Below are 24,100 nucleotides of genomic sequence, written 5' to 3'. Positions count from 1 at the left end.
TGATCGAATGCCCAATTTGAACGCCATTTAAGTCAATGGTGGGAGAATTTGGGTTATTTTTAGGGACTATTAAGGGCTGTACGAGCAATCAGATTGCTCTTGCAGCCCTTTACTAGTTTTATGTGTTCTTGGATAGAGTTTCTCTATCCAAGAACACAGGGAGTCCTGTGTCCTTGGATAGAGAAAATCTATCCAGGAACACATACTACAGGGCTGCAACAGCGAACCTGATTGCTGTTGCCGCACTGTACTAGTAATATGCGTTCTTGGATAGAGTTTCTCTACACAGGGCACTAGATGTGATGAATGGGGAAACTTGTCATGTGACTGTGGAAACTGAACTGCAGATGAACTCTGCAGTTCCACTACGATTCATTAACCTGTAGTGTCCTGGGAATTGTACACTGAGCTTATCAATGAGCTCAATAATTTAGCTCAGTGTGCAATCCCCAGGGCACTACAGGTATCTCTTACTCTGTCTGTAACACACTTTCCAGCACATAAATATAAGACATGTTACATTTTTCTTGCAGTGGATAAAAGAAAATTGTAACAAATGTATCATAATATTACTGTGCTGGAAAGTGTGTTACAGAATAAGAGATGTCATGTCATTGTAGGATAACCTGTAAAAAAAAATAAGTTAAATAAACACAAACACTCAATAAATTAATTTAACATTTTTTTTATCCGAATTTTTGCCCTCGAGTCTCGTTTTTTTTCGGGTCAGGTCTATCCAAATTCGAACAGCCATGTTCAGGTCAGGTCATGTTAAGGACAGCCGGAATTCGAACACCAACACTAGTGAGTACCCAGGAGCAATAAGCAAATATACCCTAAATGGAAGGCATTTTTATAATTGAAGGTATGTACTATTCCAAAACATACTGCAAAATAAGGGGATTGTTCTTTACATTAGTATAGAGGTCACTCAGACATTTAGGGTCATTTTACCCCCCTGGAAAATCGCTGTGCACTCATGAGTAGCATACCACTCCGTTTGGCTACCAAACCAAACCATAGGTAACTACGTTAGCACAAGACTGCTTCTGCAGCATTGTTTTTCTGTAAGCAGCAATGTGGTCAAAGTAGACTTGTTGCTTTTAGGAAACGTGCCATATTCCACAAGCTGTGTAGCTGCCATATCTAACAGCCACTCGCAACATGGCGATCCATTATCAGCTGCTTAATGTAAGTTACAGATTTGTAGGCAGTCCATCTAAAAATGACCACTTATCCTTCTCGTCGTGGTTTGGTAGAATTGCTACCGTTAAGATGAATATCCCTCCTAGACTACTATACTTTTAATATATTACACTTTAACCCTGCTTTGGGGAAACCCAGAGTTCCGTCCTGAGCTAGATATTGCCAGTTACACTATTTTGTTAAAGTTGTACAGAACCCTCCACCATATACTATGACCCATTTTGAAAGCACATGCAGTTTGTTGGAGGTTTCTAAAGGTCAAATATTTTTGCTATACCTCACCCTTCTCTAAGATTACCTATATGACCTATTGGGAAAATGATCTGGAAATAACCTGGGAACTGGAGGAGTGTGCAAGACAGCCAACAATCTTTCTAAAACTTTTATCATAGTATTACTGGTTGAATTAAAATATAAAACCATGATGAGATGGTATCTGGCCCTGGAAAGGATAGCGAGATATCCCACAAGCGCATCACCACTTTGTTTTAGAGCACAAGGAGGTGTTGGTAGCATGAAACATGTATGGTGGCCCTGCCTCTGGTAAGAGGTATTAAACCTCATTGCCTTGGTACTACCAGTAGTCCCGAAATGCTCATTATTTGGTTTTATTGCAATGCCTCTGCCCTAACCTCATAAAGGAGATTGATTTGGTATAATTATTATTGGTATGCACAGCTCTAGCAAAAGCTTGGAAATTCCCTGTTATCACCATATCTGTGTTTAAATCAAAATTTAACTGGATTATGACCAATGATAAACTCACCTGAATTCTTAAGGACACTTCATCTACACATGAACTTTTGGTCCCTTGATATCCCAAATATATCATAGCCAGGACTACTCTAGCCTCACCACCTTGTCCTTGCTCCTTCTCCTCTCATCTGTCCCCCTAGTTTTTCTGTTCTACTATGTTTATTGTTAGTTTCTTATGTTTCTGGAATTGGATATTTTTGGGTATGTTTGTAAATTTAAACTGTGCTTTCTAATTAAAAACATTGAAATAGAAAAGTAATCAGTTATTTGTAGAAATCCACTACAGAATGTTTACTTATTTAGGCTGTATGTATAAAAGAATGAAGTGTAAAAAGCTTATTTCATAATTCTTCATGGATCTAAATCAGGTTAGCATATACACCAGTATTTCTTGACTTTTTGAACACTTTTTTAGGTCTTCAAGGTATCCCTATTATTACTATATCCAGAGCTCACAATACATTTGTGTGTTGGTCACTAGAGAGAATTCCCCTTACTGTATATTGCTGTCCAGTGGAAGGAGTTTCACCCTTACAGATAGCCAAAAAGATAGCACATATTACTAATTGCTCAAGGACCCCCTAGCAACCTCTAGAGTGGGGCAGGGGGACCTACAATATACAATTATCTATGTCAAAGCTACAGTTAAACAATAAACAAAGTTTAAAAAAATCAATAATTACCTTTTAACAATGTATTGGGGCACCTTCATAGAAAGATGTACTTTGGCCCTGATTTATGAAAGCTTGGCAAGGCTGGAGAGAATACACTTTCATTAGTGAACTTAAGCGATCCAGAAAACCTGGATTGGATTTCCAAAAGTCATTTGCTATTTGTTAGCAACTGTTTTTAATCCTGGACCAGATCCATTCCAGTTTTTGTGGATCACCCAGGTTCACCAAGGGTACAGTACAGAGTATGGCCAATTGCAGTAAAGGTCTAGCAGTATGTATCGTCACCCTCCTCCTGGAACTGCGCCTCGGAGGTGCTAGGTTTACCATCCACTCCTCTGACTACAATAGAGACATGTTTTTTAGGGAAAATTGATGGTTGAGATTTGTTTTTGTTTCCATTCTTGCCTGATAATCAGTTCTTGGCACAATTGCACAGTGCTTCCATGGATACACTGCTGATAAATCATGAGTGTGCAGGTTTATGTGCTTGTTAGGCAGGTAAATAAATCAGGGGTTACATTAATTTCGAATTACTAATCATCATTCCAAGTCTATGGATTGAGTGAATATTACCGGTAGTATATAAATGTAGTTATCAAAAATAACTGTGGAATAAATGTCCACAATATCAGTAATATTTGTAGAATATAACACGTGGATGCATATACTTTAATGATTATATGGGTATGGCTGCATTTTTTTTCCTTCTTTTTTTTTCATTTTTTTTCGATCTAACCCTAAGCCATGAGTCTACTGAATGCACATACAAAACTAGTTCTATTTGCCTTTTTTACAATATGATTTATATATGTAGAGTATATCATGCTATGGAACCACTATTAATGCTGCATAATAATCCTAAATGATTGATTTCTCTTATATTTTTCCGGATGAGAACGTTATTGAGAATTTGAATTACACCATTTTCAAATGTAATATCTCGCTTCAGCATATGTTAATTTCTGTGCCCAGTAATTTAGGCTAACAGCTGTGATTTTCTTCATTTATATGAAATAAAAGGGTTACAGCTAATTGCTGTATTAACAGTCAGCAAGGGAAGAATTTAGAATGAGCACAAATAATATGCTATTTAAAACAAAACAAAAAAAGAAATTATGCATTTTACATCTTGATTTATATGCTAAACTGGTGATAAGTCATGAATGTGTAACAAAGGAAATAGAAAATAAAAATACCTTGCAGTGTTTTAGTGTGCATCCAGTATAAGTATTAAGTATCTTGTTAAAATATAATAAACACATTTGTGTGTGATTTCTTAATAAATTATATATTTGAAGCAGTAGCTATGCAACTCTTTGAGTAATAATGTAATATTTCCCCTAGGAAAGAACAAATATTTGAAGACACTTCTAATTAAAAAAGGCTTTCAGATTCCACAAGTCCACCTAATAAACCCCCACATCCACTTTGTGAGACAAGTAATGGGGAAGAGCCTCTGTTCTTTACCATCCCTAAATTTATTTAAGATCCCTAAATGTTGAGGAAAGGCATGTAGCCTGGTATGGCACTACAGTAGAGGGAGCTGCATCATCACTGCCCTCCATTTACTGGCCTCCAAGCTGCAAGACTGGATAAGGGTATTATTAAAAGTTAAGTAAAATCTCATATTAAAAATTTTAATACCATCATGTGTCACTGTCTGTATCTGTCTGTCATTGGCAACCCATATTTAATGTACAGCGCTGCACAATATGTTGGGGCTATATAAGTCCTGTTTATTATTATTATTATTATAATATTAATAATAACAATATTATAGCACCCTCAGGTATGTTATTTGATGACATTGCATATTTCTGAAGTCTCCAAGTCACAGGAAAAAATGGGATGTACATTTTGGGAACTTTAATACATGCCTTCCAAACCCACAGAGGTGTATTCATGCAGGATTTTGAGGCCTCTCAAATTCAAATTAATTTGTTCCATACAGAAGGCTCTTGTTCTTTTCAATAGGTTTCCAATCATAAAGCAGTTGAACAACCTAAAATGGACATGGTCAAACTTTATCTATTTTTTAAAAACCCCTTCAGTGGTATTGTTTTCTCTTGTGAACAATACAATGCTTTTTTAACATTTCCATATTCATTTTGTTTTTTTATTATCTGTTGCACAAATGCAAAAGACACAAATAAAATGGCCAAGGCACCTAAACTGTTGTTTTAGTCATGAGTAAACAATGGCTTCCTAGAGCTTTGAGAACCTTAGTGCCTAGATTTACCAGCCAGAGCTCAGCCGTTTTCCTTTATATAAGGAGTCCTTTATCTGCTGCATCATTCATATTGTAAAACAGCTGAGATCGCCTATGATAAAGTACATAAAGAATTGAAATGCAGTCTCTATCACACAGTCCATAAGAAGCTCTGGATGAGCTAACCCTTTATATCAATAAGTATTGTGCTTAAAAAGTAGATTTAACAATTTTCTCCCTTAATATATCTTTTCTAGTAATGTGAGGATGACATATGTGTAAATAGTGATTTTACCAAGATTTTTTAAACTGTGTTTTTTATTATTAGTTTTTAGAATTTGTCTTTGATAAATAATGTTTTATAGAAAAACCATTTGAGTTTTATGAAGGTACCATAAAAGCCCCATAAACCTAACTTCTCTAGTTTTGGAAAAAAATACGAAAAAATGTGTGAAAGTAATGAAGGTGCAGTATCATAAAACCCCAATTTCACCTTAAATTTAAAGTACACTATTTGTAACAAAATAGCAACAAATAAACCAATAAGTAGGCTTTATTGCAAGCAAACACTGAAGCTTACTCAGTTAATAAAGCAGGAATAAATCTGATTGGTATCTGTGGGAAATATTTTCTTTAGATTTATCTAAAGGTCCCTTTAAAATAATTTTCTTACTTTGCTGTGTTTGCAGTAAATGGATTCAGTGTTGTGCATTATTGTATTATATTAAAAAGGCTTTTATAGTCCTGTTTATAGTAAATATGTATTCATATAGTAATGGGTATTACAATGTTTATCCTGTAGCAAAAGAGCAGTTTAGGCCAATATAAATCATTGTTGTTTATTTTCATATGGGAATATAAGGCACCCATTGCTATAAATGAAGTGCTAATGAAACCAACTGAAAATTGTTAGCATTTATCAAAGAGGTCTTGACAAGCTCCATGTGGATTGGCACACATTCAGAGTTTGATTCCCTGTTTACAAGTCTGTACAGTATTGCTATGTCTGAAAAATCTGAATGCCCACATTTACCATTTACTCTAATGTTTTAGAGCATTCTGCACATGTTTATTCTGCAAAAAAGATGATATGCACGTATGTGGAATAGAGGTAGGGATGTGTACTTATTCTCACAGTATCCTGAATAAGTAATACTGTGCTAGAGAAAAAAAACAGGATTTTCACCAGGAGGCTTTCGGTTTGGGTTATTCTATGAAGGTCTGAGATGATTTAGTTAAATGAATAACCTAACACTTGAGGAGAGCAGTAGGGAAAAAGGTGAGAAATAGTAAAAGAGGGGTACAGGTTGCAAAGGTGAGCAGTGGTAAGAAGAGGTGGCGGCTATGTAACTAGAAATCAATAGGCCCTCCAGTAAAACTTTTAAACCCTCCCACAGGCGCATTGGTAGGATTGTAAAAGATATGGTGCACTCAGCGAGCAGTAAACAATGTGTCCAGCACCATGACAAGTAATTGGTGTGACCAAATTGTGTAGATAAGGAGACCTAAAAAGTATGCTTAAATAGGACATGACCCTTTTCTGCTCTGGGCTAAAATGTGCAATGCTTAAAGAGCAAAGGTCACAAGTATATAACATACTAAGTTCAGGTGTATGTAACAAATTTAGAGCAGAGGCCAGGTGTATATGCAGCATAGTGAACAGCACATCCTATGATTTATTCTACTATCACTCATTGTAATTGGAAAGCAAAAATAGTCCATACACAAACACACAGACACACACACAAACTGCATGCACATATATATATACAAACATACTGCATATAAGCACATACATACTGCATATATGCAGGTATCACAAAGTGATTTTCTTTGTGCCCTCCCTCCACACTCATGGGTGTTGTAGTTACATAAATAGGGTAATGGCAAGAACAGATTTCTCACCAAGCCACCCAAGCTGTGGCCTAGGATGTCATGACCACCAGGGGGCATCACTTCAACATCCCTGCTTTTTGGGTCCTGGACAAGATCCATTTTTTGTTTGCTGGATCACCCAGGTTTTCCCATGATAGATTATAGTCTATCTTTGCCAATCTCAGAGAACTTTCATAAATCAGGCCTATTGTCTTTCTGACCTTTTTCTCTCTCCCCTCCCCCTCCTCTATCTCTCTCTCCTTATCCTTCTACCCCCTCTCCCTTATTATTTCTCCTTATCCCTCTCCCCTTCTCCCTCCCTCTCTCTCTCCCCTTTTTCCTCCCTCTCTGCCTTCTCCCCTTCCTTCCCTGACCCTCCCTCCTTCCCTCTCACTTTGCATCCCCCCCTCTCCCTAGCCTTTTATGTTTATTTCTCTCTCCTCTATCACTCTTTCTCAGTTCTCACTTCCTGCCCCTCATTTTTCACTCTCTCTCCCTATCTCTCCCCTCTCCCTTCCTTTCCTTGCTCCCTCTCCTCTCCCCTTCTCTCCCTTCTCCTTTCTCCTCCCCTGTCACTCTCTCTGCATTCCCTCTCCCTCCTTGTTTTATCTGCCATTTCCTTCATTCTCCCTGTTCCTCACACTCCCTTCACCCTCCCGGCTATTTCTTTCCCTCTCTTCCTCCACTGTTTGTTCACATTGAACAGTTTCAATTGTGTGTATGGTGTTTGTCAGCGTCAAAGGCTGGTATTGACTGGGGGACAGAACCAGGCCCAAGGGGGCAAAAAATATCAAACTGACCCTGGGTATGGAGGATGCAGAGGTGAATGGTTGTCTAGAAAAAGACTAGAAATTGAAAAAATGATAGAAATGGGGTACAGGAGTTGCATAGAAGTTGCAGCGAGTTGTGAAGTTGCAGGAAGAGGTTTAGAAGAGAGCAGTGGTAGAAAAGGTGGGTTTCATGAGGAAAAGAGAATATCTTTTATGGGGAAAGGGTTTTTTTGGTGGTAATTCTTGCTTGGTGCCAATGTTTTTAAGTTGTTAAGAGTAGTGTTGGTCGAATAGCTCACTATTCGATTTGTCGGCTATTCGCTCGAATAGAGCAAAATTATTCGGGTGGTCGAATGTCAAAGTCGAACACCATTAAAGTCAATGGGAGGAAAAATTCGGGTTTTTTTCAGCACTGTGTAGAGCTTCTACAGCCTCCAAACAGATGTAAAAAGATACATTATAAAAGGATACACAAAAAGATACATTGTAAAAAGATACATTGTAAAAGGATACATAAAAAGACACATTATAAAAAGATACATAACACTATTACATACCCCTGTACTTTACATGAAGATTAAAGAGCACCTGTCAAATCAACTTTAGGCTAAAGCTAGGTACACACTTCCAATAATTATTGTTAGAAAATGAACGATTATGACCGATCAACGATTATGCATGATTATACTTGAACAATCATATTGTGCACAATTCTGTACATGCTGTAACAATATGATCGTTCAAATATAATCCACCAACAGTGTCCACACACTAGATACAATCGTTTGAACGATGCAGGGAGGGACATGTAAAGGAGAAAGTGTACCGCAGAGACATACACGATCACTGAACGACCGTACACACGATAAATAGTGAAAGATCGTCCGCCAATCAGATCCACCATGGCAGTCGTTCATTTCCAACGACAATCCTCGTTCGTCGGCATCCTTGGTCGCTTTTTTTGGTCAATCGGTTGTTCATCGGTCGTTCGTCAGTCGTTTCTAATGATAATTATTGGACGTGTGTATGCAGCTTTAGTCTACACGGACTGTTTTCCCAGCGTTTAACCTGAGGCTTTTTAAAGCCCATGTTTGAAGTCCCCATGCATTCCCATGCGCTAATCTACACCAGGACGTTTCCTTCAGGCACGTTTTTGAGCATTATCTTAAACGTTGCTTGCAACATTTAAAAAATTAAAACCCTGGATAAACGCGGTAAAAAGCTTCCATTGAAAACAATAGGGGCTTTTATAAACATTTTTAGCAGGACTTTGGAATCTGGAAGCCCCCATTAATAAGGAGACTCCCAGATCTCCACCACTATAAAACCCCTTACTCATTCCCTGAAAGGGTTAAAATATAAGTAAAAAATAGGACAATGCTTTAATGTTAAATTATTTTATTAATGTGTGTGTTTGTGTAATTTAACTTTTTTTTTTTACAGGTTATCCCAATGACAGGAGGATTTCCAGGGTTGCAATGAACACAGCCCTGGAAATCCTCCTGACAGTGAGAGATTGCAGGGCACTAGGGGTTAAATGAGGACAAGCCTCTCCATTCACCCCTAGTGCTCTGGCTGAGGTTTTACATTTCTCAGTCATTCAGCACTAGATATGAATGGGGAGACTTGTGCCCATTCATCTCTAGTGCTCTGTGATTGGCTGAGAAATAGGAAATCCTGATGACAGCTCAAGCATCATCAGGATTTCCCTTTCCTTAGCCAATCAGGGAGCAGAGCAGTCAGCAGAACTTTACTATGCTGACAGATCTGCTCCCCTGATCACTTCCGCAGCCCTAGAGGAGCTGTGACATGTATTACATATACAGAACATGTCACAAAAATAAAACACATACAAATTAAATTCATTTAAGATAAATTTTTATTTTTTTTAAAAACTTTTTTTCCCCGAATTTTTGCAGTTGAACCCCGTGTTTTTCGGGTCTGGTCTATCCGAATTCGAACAGCCATATTCGGGTCGAATATAAGGACAACACAAATTCGAACATCAACACTAGTTAAGAGTTTCAAGCCTCTACACCCATTATACTGGGATTACAGCAGTAAACACATGGAACAGCATATACACTTGTTCACTATGCTGTACAATACTTACCCCTCAATGGTAAATATTATATACTTGGGGCCAATGTGCACTGGGTACTTTTTTTTGATAGCTGCACCCTGTGCAATATATGTTTTTGGAACCTATACTATTTGTGAATAGTAATTAGATGGTTTTGACAAATATATTCATTATTTGGGAGCTGATGCTTGCTAAGTAGCTCTTGTTTTTTGTTTTTTTTTTATATTAAGTTATTATATAAGGCTGACAAGTATTAGCTCTGTGGGCATTTTGTTTGTGCAGAAAAGTATATGTAATGGACGTTTCAGATTCTAAAATTAATTGTGCTGAAGTTTATATGTGTCTGTGGGGCTCTCATTTGTAATACAGTATTTAATGACACCCTGTTATCAGATTCTTTTATTTAAATGCAATTTTTTTAAAAAAATGTTCCACATCTTCCCAAAACTGTCAGATTCTTTTTTATTTTTCTTAGCTTATAAAAAACAGCATTTAATTAAAAAGGTTAGGCAGGGGACAAGGTGCTCGAAGCATATTTTTGTTGATGCAGGGGCTATGACATATAGTTATGTGCATACAGCTAGTGAGCTCAAGTTCTATTTAACTACTTCTTTAAACCTTGTCCACTGTTTGTGCAGAATTCAGGATAGTCCATATACAAACATCAATATGTTCAAGGGAAATGCTGGTTGTTTATTCTGGCTTCAGTAGAATAAATTTAAATGCCAAAAAAGAAAGACTTTTGTATAGCAGTAAGGTGGAGCCACTTTAAGTAGCTTTGAGAGAATCACTGGAAAGACACAAATAATTCAATATACACCCTTGCGGGGGCCTTAATCCTGTTTAAAGTGTTACATAACCAGTAAGAAGGTTAAAAATACCTAAAACAAGAGCATTTAACATCTGCAATGCCGAATTTGCTCCGTGCATTAACTTTGTTTTTAAATATGTGTTTTGAACACAACACAACATTTTTTAACAAATCAGTCAAATTAAAGAACTTTTCTCTCGGTATAAGCCTCAAATAGTGTCAGGTTATAATCCAAAAGACATGCTTTGGCCTGTTTGTCAAACATCATTTATTTCGAGATTTGCAGACAGTAACATAAGGAGCTGTTTTTCCTAGTACATAGATACTCGTAGAACAATGATTTCTCCAGTATTGTGTTATCTAACTAAATTTACTTTTTTAAAGCACACCTGAACCCTAACTAAATGACACCAAGTACAATGTAATTTTTTTCCCCGTAAGATACTCTTTTTCAGTTTTTTTCAATGCCTGTACAAGGTGTGCATTTTGTATAGCTGCTTGTGGTCTCCACCTAAGGTGCATTTGCCAAGATTATAAGTCAAGAACACAATTTGACGATAGTTGTCACAACATAATAAAAAGTGCTAATGACATTTAGTGACTAGGTTTAGAACTATTTTAACTGACCTGTAAACAGAGCTTAACAATAAAAATTGAGAAAAATGGACTTCCCTGCTTGAACAACATGTTTTCATATGCCTGTAATGTACATGATAATTAGTTACAGTTATGATGGGAGACTTCCAGTGGCTGCTTTGTTCTGTTCACCTTGGAGTTTTGCATTCAAATGCTGCTTATTGTTAAAACATATAAATGCCTGAAATGTGATTTGTGTTCTTCAATACTGCAAGTATTTCAAAATACTTGAAAAGGTTAGTACTGTTTCTAATCATAAGCTCAAAATATAATAAAGTATCAGAAGATATAAAAGGACTTTGATAACACATTGCAAAGGGAATCCATGTACAACAAAGCCTAAAATATCCAAGAAGATATACTTTAAAGAGAAATTAAAAATAATCACTCTTCTTGAATATTTATTTGCATGTTAACCAATCCTTTATTTAATTTTGTTTTATGATTTTTCATTTTACAAATAGATATTTAAAGCAGAAGTAAAACCAAAACTAACTCAAAACAAAAAAAAATCACACTTACCTTTAATCCCGCAGATCAGTCTATCTGTCGGGACGTTTCTTCCATCGGGTTCCACTTCATCCCGGTATCCGTCTTCGGCTCAGGGCAGAGGGAGTGCCAGGCGCCTCTATCTTTTTCTCTCTTCTTCTGTGTTCTTCTTCCTATGTCACCTGCACCTGGCACGAGATTGGGTGACGTAGATTGGGGAAAAAATGCATGGGCAGTGAGATCGGCAATTTTTTTCCTATTAATGAAAGGGCTCCTTCAGCGCATGCCCACGATGCTTGAGCATGCGCAAAAGGAGCAGCCAAGAAGGCTCTGCGCTTCCATTCATTCTTGATCACTTAAGTAATCGAGAATTAAGGGGGCGGTGCTGCACCCTTTTTTTAAAAAAAAAATTACTAACAAACTTATGTTTTTACTTTAAATAAAATGGTTGTCTACCCTTTTATGTAAAGTAAAAATTCTGAATTTATTTAAGTAGCCAAGAACAAGCATACTTTTATGTATCGAAATGGAGGTTTGAAATAAAAGCATTTAAACAGTAGGAATGTGGGATTAATGCTTTTTCTTGCCTTTGTTTAAATTCAACTTTAAATTTGAAATGGAAATTTTCACAAATGTATTACACTCCAAAGAAAAATCTTAATGTGTTTTGTCAAAGTTTTGTAAAAACTACTGTATTTACATTAAATGTGGACTATAGTGGTCTGAATTAGGACGGGGAAGTGTGTGGTGTGATTTCATAGTGTGGTTGCACGGAATATTAATTACATGTGTGCCTGTGGGTTAATCAAGTTGTAGTGTGTAGGTGAGAATAGAGGAGCATTGTGTAAAGAAAATGAAGACAGATAGTAGAGAAAATGAACATGATTTAGGAAAGTGGAATGTGGGAGGGGTAATTGTAACTGGTTGTGTCTTTTCTTGTTCTTTGTAAAATGAAGTTGGAATATATCAGTTCTCCCTGCATCCCCGCAACATTTGATTACCTAAACGTTTTCTATGAATAGTATGCGTGTATCTATTTACATTGATGTACTGGTGCCGTATAGTGTGCAGCCCCTATTAAAATACTTTACATATAACTACCGGTAGTTAATCTTTGTTTCGGGCTCTTGTAATGACCCTTGCAATAGTCTGCACAACAGCACAGATATAGGAATACTACACTAACCAGAGGTCCTGCACTCCCAATTGTGGACAAGGGACATGCTGATTAAAGAAATTAGATAATATCCCAAGTGTCCAAGTGTGTTGCTAAACAGGTCATTTCTTTATTCACCTGTCCCTTCTGCAATTAAGTAAGCGTACCTACCTGATCCCAACTTTTTACATTTCCCTAACTTGTTTTCACTATGTCATGGGCACTGCCACCCTCATCCAGTTATCTTTTGGGTGTAAGATCCTCAAACAACTCCCACACATGGCATATACTGGCATCTTACACTAAGCTGAGCACAACATGTAAGAGGTTTGAGTTTAGGCTTTCATAGTGTTGAAGTTAAATATACAGAATTTTAAATGACCTGTACTTGTACAGTGGAAGCTGTGCCTAAAAAGTAAGAGTAAGTCCAACCCTAAAACTTGTAGAGCCAAAGCATTTATATCACTACACTGTTGTTGATTTACCGTACCAGGTTCCACATTGTGGACCTAAATTAGTAAAGATCTCCAAGGCTGGAGAGGATACACATTCATCAGCAAAGCTGGGTGATCCAGAAAACCTGGAATTGATCAGGTCCAGGATTCAAAATATTTGCTAGCAAATGACTTTGAAGAAATCAATCACAGGTTTGCTACATCACCCTGCTCAACAGATGAAAGTGTATCCCCTCCAGCCTTGGAAAGCTTTAATAAATCAGGCTCTCTGACCTTGTGTAAGGATAGCTGTGAGGGGAAAAGTGGCTTGAAAGACCCCACACTACAGATAAACAGGTATAAGGCTTAAGCTACAGGAAGTGCATTGATATTCATACCTTACAATAAAGTAACACTTTTTGAGTATAAGTCAACATTAAGGAATATTTTTTTGCATGACATGATGCAACATACATGTGTATAACATACACATTTTGGTGAATAATTTACATTTTTTATTTTTGTGTTTGTATATTGTAAATATATAGAATGACAACAGTGAGAGAAACAATATTGATGAGTAAAAATAGTCTATTATACTCATATTTTTATGTTTTGTTATGTTTTTTTTTAAATGAGTACAATAAAATTATTGTTTATGTAGATAAAAGGTATCTACATATTAATGGGTGAGCGTTACTTTTGTAATAACTAATTCATTTATTTAGCCATATGTTTAGCAGCTAAAATAGGTCTTAAAAGGGTAATTTTATAAAAATCGTAAAATAATTTGATAAACTGCAATAACAGAGTAACGAGCTTAGAGAAATATTGGATTAATCATAGAGCATTTGTCTTCATGATTTTAATATTTGAAGGCTGCAAATACATTTATTTGCATTGATAATATGCTGTAAATTGAACAGAAACATTAGTCTGCCTCATTAGATGAAAAAAGTATTTTCTTATATTTCAAGCAAATCTATCAAACTAAAATTGGAGCCTGGCTATGTGTTTGTGACGAATATCAAAAAGCTACTGATTTGATATTTGCATACAGCAATATAGACATAGATAGATTTACATGGAGTGATACAGTTCTGGGATATTTGGGAAACTATGGGATTTGTTTATAAATGCTTTTAACTAGAATTTACCTAAGTTTTACTAAAAATGTACACATTGCTCACATCAGATGTACGAGGGGTCTTCAAAATGTTTCTGTTTTTTTTTAACTATATTAAGAATTTCAAAAACAAATTTCATCACTTTTCTACATAATAATAATAATCTCTTCCCTTTGTGTAGCCAATGATGCATTGCTGCTTTCACATTATCATGACATGAGATTTTCTTCCCCAGCTTCTAAATCACAATCCATAACCTCCAATTAACTTTGTCTGAAGGTTTCCAATGTGCAGGCTGCAGTGTGGGGGCAGTTTTTTGAATTCCCTTTGACAGATTTCCTCTTCTTTTAGAGCATATTGCAGATTCCAATTCTGATTCACAATATGTTGTTACATTTTCTCCACATTCTTGATAGAATTCAAGAATAGGCCTTTGAAAGTCCCAGAAGATGACCAACATCAACATTTTCAAAACCCAAAACACTTCAGCTTTCCTCAAACCTTTTCAACTGGTATTGTTCTGTTTTCATCAGTTCATCAGTTCCAGGGTTCTTACTTCAATCCAGACATCCATGGCCATTCTTGAATATTTCAATCTATTCACAGATGACTCTATGAGAGAAAACTATATCCCTATACTGAGCACACATGCGGAGATGATTTTCTGCCCACAAAAAGCCTATGACAAAATGCTGTTCTTCTTTTGGTGCATTCATCTTGCAGCCATCTTCACCATAGCATGACAACTCTTATACTAAACTGCAAGGTCAGTCAGTTTGCCAGACAGACTAATAACATGACCCTCTCAGACAAGACCAATTACTACTCCTCCTGCCCTCACTGTTTGCAACAAAAATATAAATGTGCGGAAACGTTTTGTAGACCCCCTCATATTTTGAAAAATCTAGGAATCATTGGTAAAAGTGGATTTAAGCATTTTCCAATTGAATCTTATGTAAAAGATGTGTAAATTTTAGGTCAAAGTTCAGTGACCCTGGGTATGTACCCCAAATATATCATTCCATGAAGCCAGTTATAGCCTCCTCCTCGGCTGGTACATGGTTCTTACTAGACTAGCAACCTAGCACCCTGACTGCTCTGGATGCTGATTCTATGGCTGTGGATTGGCAGGCCCCCTATACCACATTTGGTGGGAGTGCCTCAAAATTAAGAGTCTGTACCGGAGTCTACCAAATAATCTATACTCTTTCGGGAAGAGGTATTTGCAAAGATTCTTTTGAGGCTCTCCCACTCCTACATCCTCAAAGTCTCCAAGTGCAAATTTAAACTTATCCCATTTGTGTTCACATCTGCGAGACAGACTCTGACAAAGCCTTGGTGGTCCGGCATGCCCATGGTGGCCCAGGTGAAGAGGAAAGTGACATGGTATCTGGTTAACCAGAAAATGATAGCCAAGCTCCAAACCTGGGATCAGTGGATCAAACACTACGTTCCGAGAGATCTCACTCTTTATAACTGAGATCCAAGGGTGTTTTCCTTTTCACCGGTGCCCACATACGGTAGCTGGCGTCCCAATACTTGAACCCCTATCTCCTTTCTCACCCTCCTTATATATTCTTCCCTCTTTGTTCCTCTTGCCTGATTGTTCCTATTGCATTTTTAAACAAGTATATAAAATGTATCTTATTGTTTGATCGAAAGTCTGGATTTTCGTCCCAAAGTGGGCCTTACACTGAGCACCGAATTCTCAGATCCTCAGACTTACTACTCAGGCACTTGCTTAAATAAGTACAATGTTTTGTCTGCAAGGACTTTTTTCCATAGCAAAAAGAGATAGTTTCAGGATGCTTTGTAATAGCTGATATCTGGTTATTACTATTTTGTGTCCCCTGTGTGTGAATGTATTTTATGCCTATTACTTTGTTTTCCTTTGTTTTGGATGTTGATTATCTTATGGAAAAATTTTTATCAATAAAAATTTATTGAAAGAAAAAAAAGCGTCTTTGTAATAGCTACTAGTGTTGGTCGAATAGCTAACTATTCGATTCGGCAGCTATTCGCTCGAATATAGCAAAAAAATTCGGGTGGTCGAACATCGAATTTGAACACCATTAAATCAATGGAAGGCAAAATTCGGGTTTTTTTCAGCACTGTGTAGAGCTTCTACAGCCTCCAAACAGATGTAAAAAGATACATTGTAAAAGGATACATAAAAAGATACATAAGTTTAAAATAAAAAACACATACGAAATAAATAATTTAGAAAAAAAAAAATTTTTTTTTTTCCTCTTGAATTTTTGCTGTCGAATCCCGTGATTTTCGGGTCGGGTCTACCCGAATTCGAACAGCCATATTCGGGTCGAATATAGGGTCAACCCGAATTCAAACATCAACACTAATAGCTACAATGTTAACATGGGTGTTTGAAATTGGGTATTTCCAAAGATTTCATAGTCATGTTAATGATTTCTGTAATGATTTGACATGATGATTCTGCTATTCTGGAGGTGATACGGCATATAGGCAAGGGGTTTGTTGTTTACCATTGACAGTACTTTTAGTTTTTTTTTTTTAGTTTGCTTTCATTATTTTATCCACAGTGGATTATTTTATCCATAGTGAATAAAATACGGTTAATTTCAGTCTGAAAAGAGATGCCAAATTTCCTGTTATGTTAGTGGCACCTTAGTCATTGGAGGATTTGTTTATAAGTTTACTGTGATGGGCTGGTGGTTTGGGAGAACATGATGTCTTTTTATCTACTTTTTTTGGTAATATATGTTTTTTTTTTAAAGAGGTGACACATACATTCATAATGACAAATGTATTTTACATATCATTGCAACACAGCACCTTAACTAACTTAAAAGGTGCTCCTTCCAACAACAAATTAAAAATGTTTAGTGGATAGGGTTCATTTGCAATGCAGTGTCTAGTAATGTGCAGAAATTGGGGTAATTTACCAAATGAGTTTAGGCTGTTCACTTGGCAAAATTATATATCAATCTGCAAAAGATAATTTACTAAGCTTAGTGAATGCAAGGATAAATTCACATAGGATATCCATTATAAAAACATTGAAATGTATTGTGTTCATGTGACTGATTTCAGGAAAGCTTTACCTCATTCACTGGGGTGAGGGAATTATCCTTCGCAGAAAGAAAACAGGTTAAACTTCTAAAACAGCCTAAAAAATTAAATCTCAATTGTTTTTATTTGTTTCAGAGTGTATTTTGGTCACTGATGGGTTCTGTTTATTTAAGTTGCAATTTGATTTAATTATTTTTACTGTGTTCATTACTACTAAGCATTTTATTCTATTTTGGTTTATAAGCATACTAGGTACATAGAGACAAAACAGCCTTCTCTTAAGAACCCATCTTAATTTCTCACTAAAAAAGTAATATATTTTAAATGTTTTTGACACATAATATTTGTAATGCTTGAGCTTTTCTAATACTAAAATAACTGTATCCAATCTGGTGTAAGAGCATTTAATGTTTATTATACCCATTTAGTTTATTATTTCACTTGTTCTTACATAACAGCAGCAATTTTTGAACTTTCTGCAACATTTTATTTGTTCAATTTGGCCTATGATACCATAAATTTGTTGTCACAGACACAATTACTCAAGCAGAGGTCAAGGCTTTAAGGTTGGACTTCAGCATCTGTAGGTATATGTACACAGGTGTTGATGCAATATTTAGGTCTGTAGACAGCATAATAAATTAAGGTTAAGTACATCCATTTGCCCCGTTAATATAGTTTTGCATCTTTAAGACATATGATTTTTGCATTTTTTACTAGAAAGATTTGAGCAGAAATAAGCAATACTCTCCAAAATACAGTGCATTGTTTTTCTGTTTTAACAATAAAGGTTGCTTTTAGGTGTTAAATGTGAATTTATTTGCAAACACTTGAAATTTTATTTTTATCATGCTTTTTTTCTATTATCTTGAAAAAAACTGAATTGGTAGATTTCAAAATGAATGCGTTTGCCTTTGTAGTTTACCTGTGTACTGTATGTTACATTTTCACTCTTGCAATGCATCGGTCAGAAATGTCAATATTATCCTATAAAGATTAATGGGGTTTCTCTACAGGAAAATAAAGTTGAATTATTTCAAGACTTTCCAAGTCACAAAAAATCAATTTAGCTGAAAATGCCCTTGCTAATTTTCCTCATATACTTGACACTCTCAGCCTTGATGTCAAATGTGAACTGGGATTAGTTTCCAAAGCATTTATTTAAGTGTGCAAATGTTGCGCTCAGTCTTTTACAGCTAACAGTGCAATCAATTACAGCCAACAGTTTTATTTTTAAATTCGTGCAGGGAATATGAGAATAAAAATATGATTAATTAATGTCAGTGAACACTATTTTGCTAATTCTAACTACTGAACCAATAAGTGCAACACATTACTCTTGAGCATTTCTTGAGAAACATGACTGCTCACCAAATGTACAAGGAGTAAGGAAGGGATCACGTATAAATAATCATAAAATATAAATATAAGCAAAATAATATACTTTACTGCTTAAAAATTCAAATTTGTATTCTGAGGCATGAAACCAAACTGTAATTTGTCCATGTAGGTCTCTAACACTGAGTAAAATGTGTCCATAGTGAAGTTGGTACAGTCAAAGTGAGTTGAAAGTGGTGCAACTCAAATTAAATTTTGTTTGTTTAATGGCAGTCTGTATCAGGGCTTATAAATAGCTAATGACCCTCCTCTTACCTCCAGGTAACTGGACAGTCATATATTATAGAAGAAAAAGAGGTCTCACATGTTTCACTAACCAATGAAAAGTGGGTATTTTTAAGAGCTTGGCAGTGTATAAGTAGACAGAAGCTAAGCAAATATCAATGAGAGGAACTATGGTCAGCTTTATATTAAGCTGATCAAACGAGTTATTTTTTTTTATAATATTCTTTATTTATTTTTAAAAGAACATAAAAAGAAACAAACAATTACAGAACAGATGAAAAAGGGAATAAAAACCATTTCAGTTGCAAAGTCAAGAGTTACAAAGTGCAATAAAGTACAGCTAAGATACATACAACATAAACGGCCTAAATGCCTGTGGCGACAGTCCCACAACTAAAGATTATTACAAACAGTACTTGTAGCCCAACACCTTTTTGTCAAAACACAGAAATATCAAGGGTTATCGTTAAAAATCTTTCGAACATAAAAACTGCTTCCAATAAAACCAAGTATATTCAAATTTTTCAGCCATGTCATGAAGACTGGCCGTTAGATCCTCCATTAACATGATATCATTAACAAGTTTGAACCATTGTGAGATAGGGGGACACTGAGTTGACCTCCAATTTAATGGGATACAGAGATTCGCTGCATTCAATAAATGACTCACCACCGATGTTTTATGGAATCTAAGAGAAAAAGGGCTATGTTGGAGCAAGGAATAAAGGAAGGTCATCAGGTATAGTGTAATCGGTAAATTTTTGTACAGTCTTATGACCGGGCAGGACCAGAAAATTTGGAAAAGTGTGCCTTCCCCCAATTCACATCGCCAGCACCGATCAGAGACAGAGGGATAAAGAACTATGTAGCTGAGCACGGGTACGATTCCATCTGGAAAGATACCGTAGCTACCAGATTTTTCGGACTAAAAGACTGACTTTCTTCCCCCAGAAGTGGGGGGAAAATGAGGGTGCAACTTATGGTCCAAACACTGCCGCGGGGGGGGCGGGGAGGTGGCTGCAGCATGGCCCTCCGTTCTTCAGCCTTGTAAACACTGATGCCGGATCATGGGAGAGGGAAAGGGAACGGCTGCTGTGCCGTTCCACCCTTTTCAAGGGACCTTTCACAGAAGTATCGGGCAGTGCAGAAGCCAACAAAAAGCCATGCCTTACCTTTCCTGCTGTTTCCTATCAGGCTTTGTGTAACAGTGGTGAGTTGGGAGGGAGGCAAAAAGGGGGGAAGGGCAGTCTAAGATGAGCAGTGCTGGGTTTCAGTGCAGCAAGTCATTCTCTTATGACAAGTGAGTTGTAGCTTTGCTGTCACTATAGTCTTCTACTATAGTAGTGGAATGTCTGTGTAATGTGTCTATGTAATGTGTCATGTGCAATATGCGAACTTAGGGTGGCCGTGTGGCCATCTTTGAATGCAATAAGATGAAAGAGGAACCCCCAACAATAATGGATGTTTTGAGTACGCAGCACCTCCAGAAGCAGTTTTAACGATCTTTTTCCCGCCAACGTGCGTCGGAACAAATCTTGAAGAAGCATCATCGGGGTGTCATTGAAGAAGATTTCCCCTTGATCTCGCGCCCTTCTCATTATCTCATCTTTGACTGTAAAGGTATGTAGGCAACATATTACATCCCACAGATGTCTGGGATATGGAGACTTAGGACCTATAGCCCTATGGATACAGTCAACTTCTAGCGGGGTATCTTTGGGCTTATCCAGCACCACATTAAACATGGCTATGGCGGCCCCATATAGATCTTTTGTTACCACCAATGCAGGCCGGCCTCTGATATGTATATTGTTCCGCCTGCTTCTATTTTCCAAATCATCCAATAATGCGGAGTGCTCCCTCAAAACATAGGCAGGGGTAGAGACATGCAACCTAAAATCTCCTGTAACTTTCTCTGCCTCCTCAATGCGGTGGGTCATATTACATTTAAGCGTTTAAGCGATTTCCAAAAAAAATTGTCCATCAGGCAGGTTCCCGCATGTGTTTCCCTACCATCCTTATAAAAAAGGTGCCAAAAGTGCCAGTGTAGTCCGCGGAATTAGGTAGCCGGAGTGAAAGCTCTGATTCCATGATGCCTATCTGCTCATCCACTTGGCCACACCACACAAGTTATATTTTAATTGTGCAATCAACCTTAGATTCAGCCACATTTTTTGTGTGTAAATCACGAAAAGCATAGCCTGATTGAGTACAAATAAACTGAATATTTAGGTAGTCCCCAACATTACATAATCATTAAATCTGAAAGGCTACAAGCAAAAATCTTTGCAGATTTCCTGAAAAGACAATGATGATCTTAAAATAAAAAGGATTGGGTTGTCAACATTCTACAGAGGAGCTACAATTGGCATTTATTTTAACATAAAGCAAAATGATAGATGTTTCTGTTGGTACTCATCCCTATCTTATCTACCTTTCCTAATAAATAAATACACTCTGTTTATAGGCAATGCCATAGATTATGCACAATTAGTGAATGCAAGTTCCCAGTTCTGTGAAGGCAATTATTTTTGTGATCCACCAGAGTTTACGTTATACCAAAGTTTGCTTGAATTCCTTCTTCCCCAGGGTTCTATAAAAATGATATTCTATTGTCTTGGCATATATAACCTTTTTCACATACGTATGAAAGAGAATCTTTTCTTTGTAATCCCTACACTATAAAGGATAGTCTCTGAGCAGCTTTTGACAGTTTTTTTTACACACACAATAGGCCTGATTTACTAAAGCTCTCCAAGGCTGGAGAGAATACACTTCCATCCATGAAGCTGGATGATCCAGAAAACTTGGAATAGATCTGATCCAGGATTCAAAACATTTGCCCGGGTGTTTCTGTTGCCTTTAGCCTAAGATGGACTTTTACTACTAAATTTATATTGTTTGCTGTATTGCTAAGTGATTGTATTGTACATCTGCATAATAATCAATTTTTAAGGGAGTGATTAGGAGTTACAATGCATCTCAAGACTCATGGCCCTGTAAAAATACAAGAATAAAAAATCTTAACAGTGTAGTATATGTAATGCTAACTGACAGTAGATTTTAAGCTTCAAATGTTCAATTCTTTATACATACTGTTCACAAATTGTAATAACCTTGAACATTCAGCAATAAACAAGTTCCCCTTTCACTGAAAATAGAGTAGGCTGATTAAGCAAGACTCAACACTGTCCACATATTCATCTACATTTCAGTTTTGACAGTTGGTGATAATTACACTTGGACATCTCATCTTGCTTTAAGAAAAACATTTGATTAGTAAAATTATTTTGACTTTTTCTTCTTATTAAAAGAAGTATTGATAAAACTTTTAAGTTAGATTAAAGTTTTTAAATCTTTCTTGTTAATCAAAATCAACTTTAAGGATATACTTGATACTATATCTTCACTTATCACTTTTCAAATTTTGCCCCCAATGTTAAAACCTGTTTGTATTTCCTTTAAAACTTAGCCATAGATTAAGTAGGCTGATCAGTTTCCCATAAGCTTCCCTCTGCCTTTTTACAATATTAGACTCTTCAAGAAGGATTCCATGGCATTTCCAGTCCAGTTACTAGTGGTATGTTTACAGGGTGGGGTGTTTACAGCCTGGCACATCCATCAATTGCCTCTACGTGATTTGATTTTTCATCACTAGGGCAAAGTGATGAACGTTGGGAGGGTTCATATCACCTGGAAAGTCAGGTCAATACATGAGGGATTCTTTATTCAACCATGTGAACCATGCACATCTCACAAGCTCACCATACAGAAGTGGGTGCAACTCAGGCTTTTAAGGAGAATAGGTCATTCTACAATCCTTCATGATGCGTGCCTCTCTTTTTTGATCATGCCATGCCCTTGTAATGAATTGTCGTTGAATAGTTCCAACTGATCATACTATTTACTGTAACAGTTGAAGAATTATAGTAGGATGATTTCACCTGATTGTGAAAACTGAAATGTAGAACTAATTGCACTGCAATGCATTTTTGTGCATTTGTACATAGACTAGGATTTAAGTTACAATTATTTCTTTAGAAATAATGTTACCTAATATACAGTACCTTTTTTTAAAACTTACTAATTACCGTTACAAACCAAATTCTTGTCATATGTAACAGAAGTCAACAACTCACATGCTAATCTAAAAGACTTTTAGCCAAAACATTTTATAGCTCTTTCAGCAAATGTATTTTCTCTTCTAGCTGTGGAGCACGACGATCTGCTCTTCTATAAGCTGACAGCTGTCACTGAGCATGTGTAGTGTCATTTTTGTTTCTGTTCCATTATTTCTATGAAATAATCTGAACTTGTCTCTCATGTCAAGAAGAAAGTAGACGAACATGTCACTGAATCAGAGAAGCTGTGAATATTCCAGCTACTATCACACTGCATTCCCATTATTTGCCTAATGTCAGCATCTGTGATAAAGGTTTTAAAAATGGCATTTGTGATGACAGTAAGAAAAATCTCTTAAGTAGCACTTCCTGAGCTCACTTGAGAAATTCTTCTGTCAATCATTTTACCATTTTCACAAATAGAAAAAAATGTATCAACGATCTATATGTTACAAATTTAAATTCATCTCTATGAATGCAATGAATACTGAACTGATATAGTTGGCTTTATTTTTAAACACTAAAACTTACATTTTCTTTGAAAATCTTTTACAACTAAAATGTTAATTCTTTAATAAATAAAAGTCTTATATTACTCACAAATATATCCAAAACGTGATGTATCTGTGCTTGCTAGTAGTTATGACTGTGAAAAATGTAGCAAAATATAAATAACATTATCAAAATATAATACTAGTCAAAAACGTTTGCTCTTGTGAAAATGGGAGCAGCCACATTGGATCATTCCATAGGCAAGTTTTATTTTTGCTGATTATCTTTTGTTACCGATGAGGTTTGCATTATTGATGATGTCTTGGATGATGTCACCAGAGACCATGACATCTTTGTCTAAGCTGTAGGTGACAAAATAACAAAGTATAGGTATTTATCGGTCAAAAAAAAAATTATATATACCGTATTTTTCGGACCATAAGACGCACTTTTTTCCCCCCAGAAGTGGGGGGAAAAAGTCCCTGCGTCTTATGGTCCAAATGAATCAAAATGTATCCTTCCCAGCTGCTGTCCCGTCCCCCCTGTATAGCCCCCCTCTGCCTTTTCTCCTGTCTCCTGTTCAGCGC

The sequence above is a fragment of the Pyxicephalus adspersus genome, chromosome 5, assembly GCF_032062135.1.
Source record: "Pyxicephalus adspersus chromosome 5, UCB_Pads_2.0, whole genome shotgun sequence".
Taxonomy (NCBI): Eukaryota; Metazoa; Chordata; class Amphibia; order Anura; family Pyxicephalidae; genus Pyxicephalus; species Pyxicephalus adspersus.
This window is presented reverse-complemented; position numbering follows the sequence as displayed.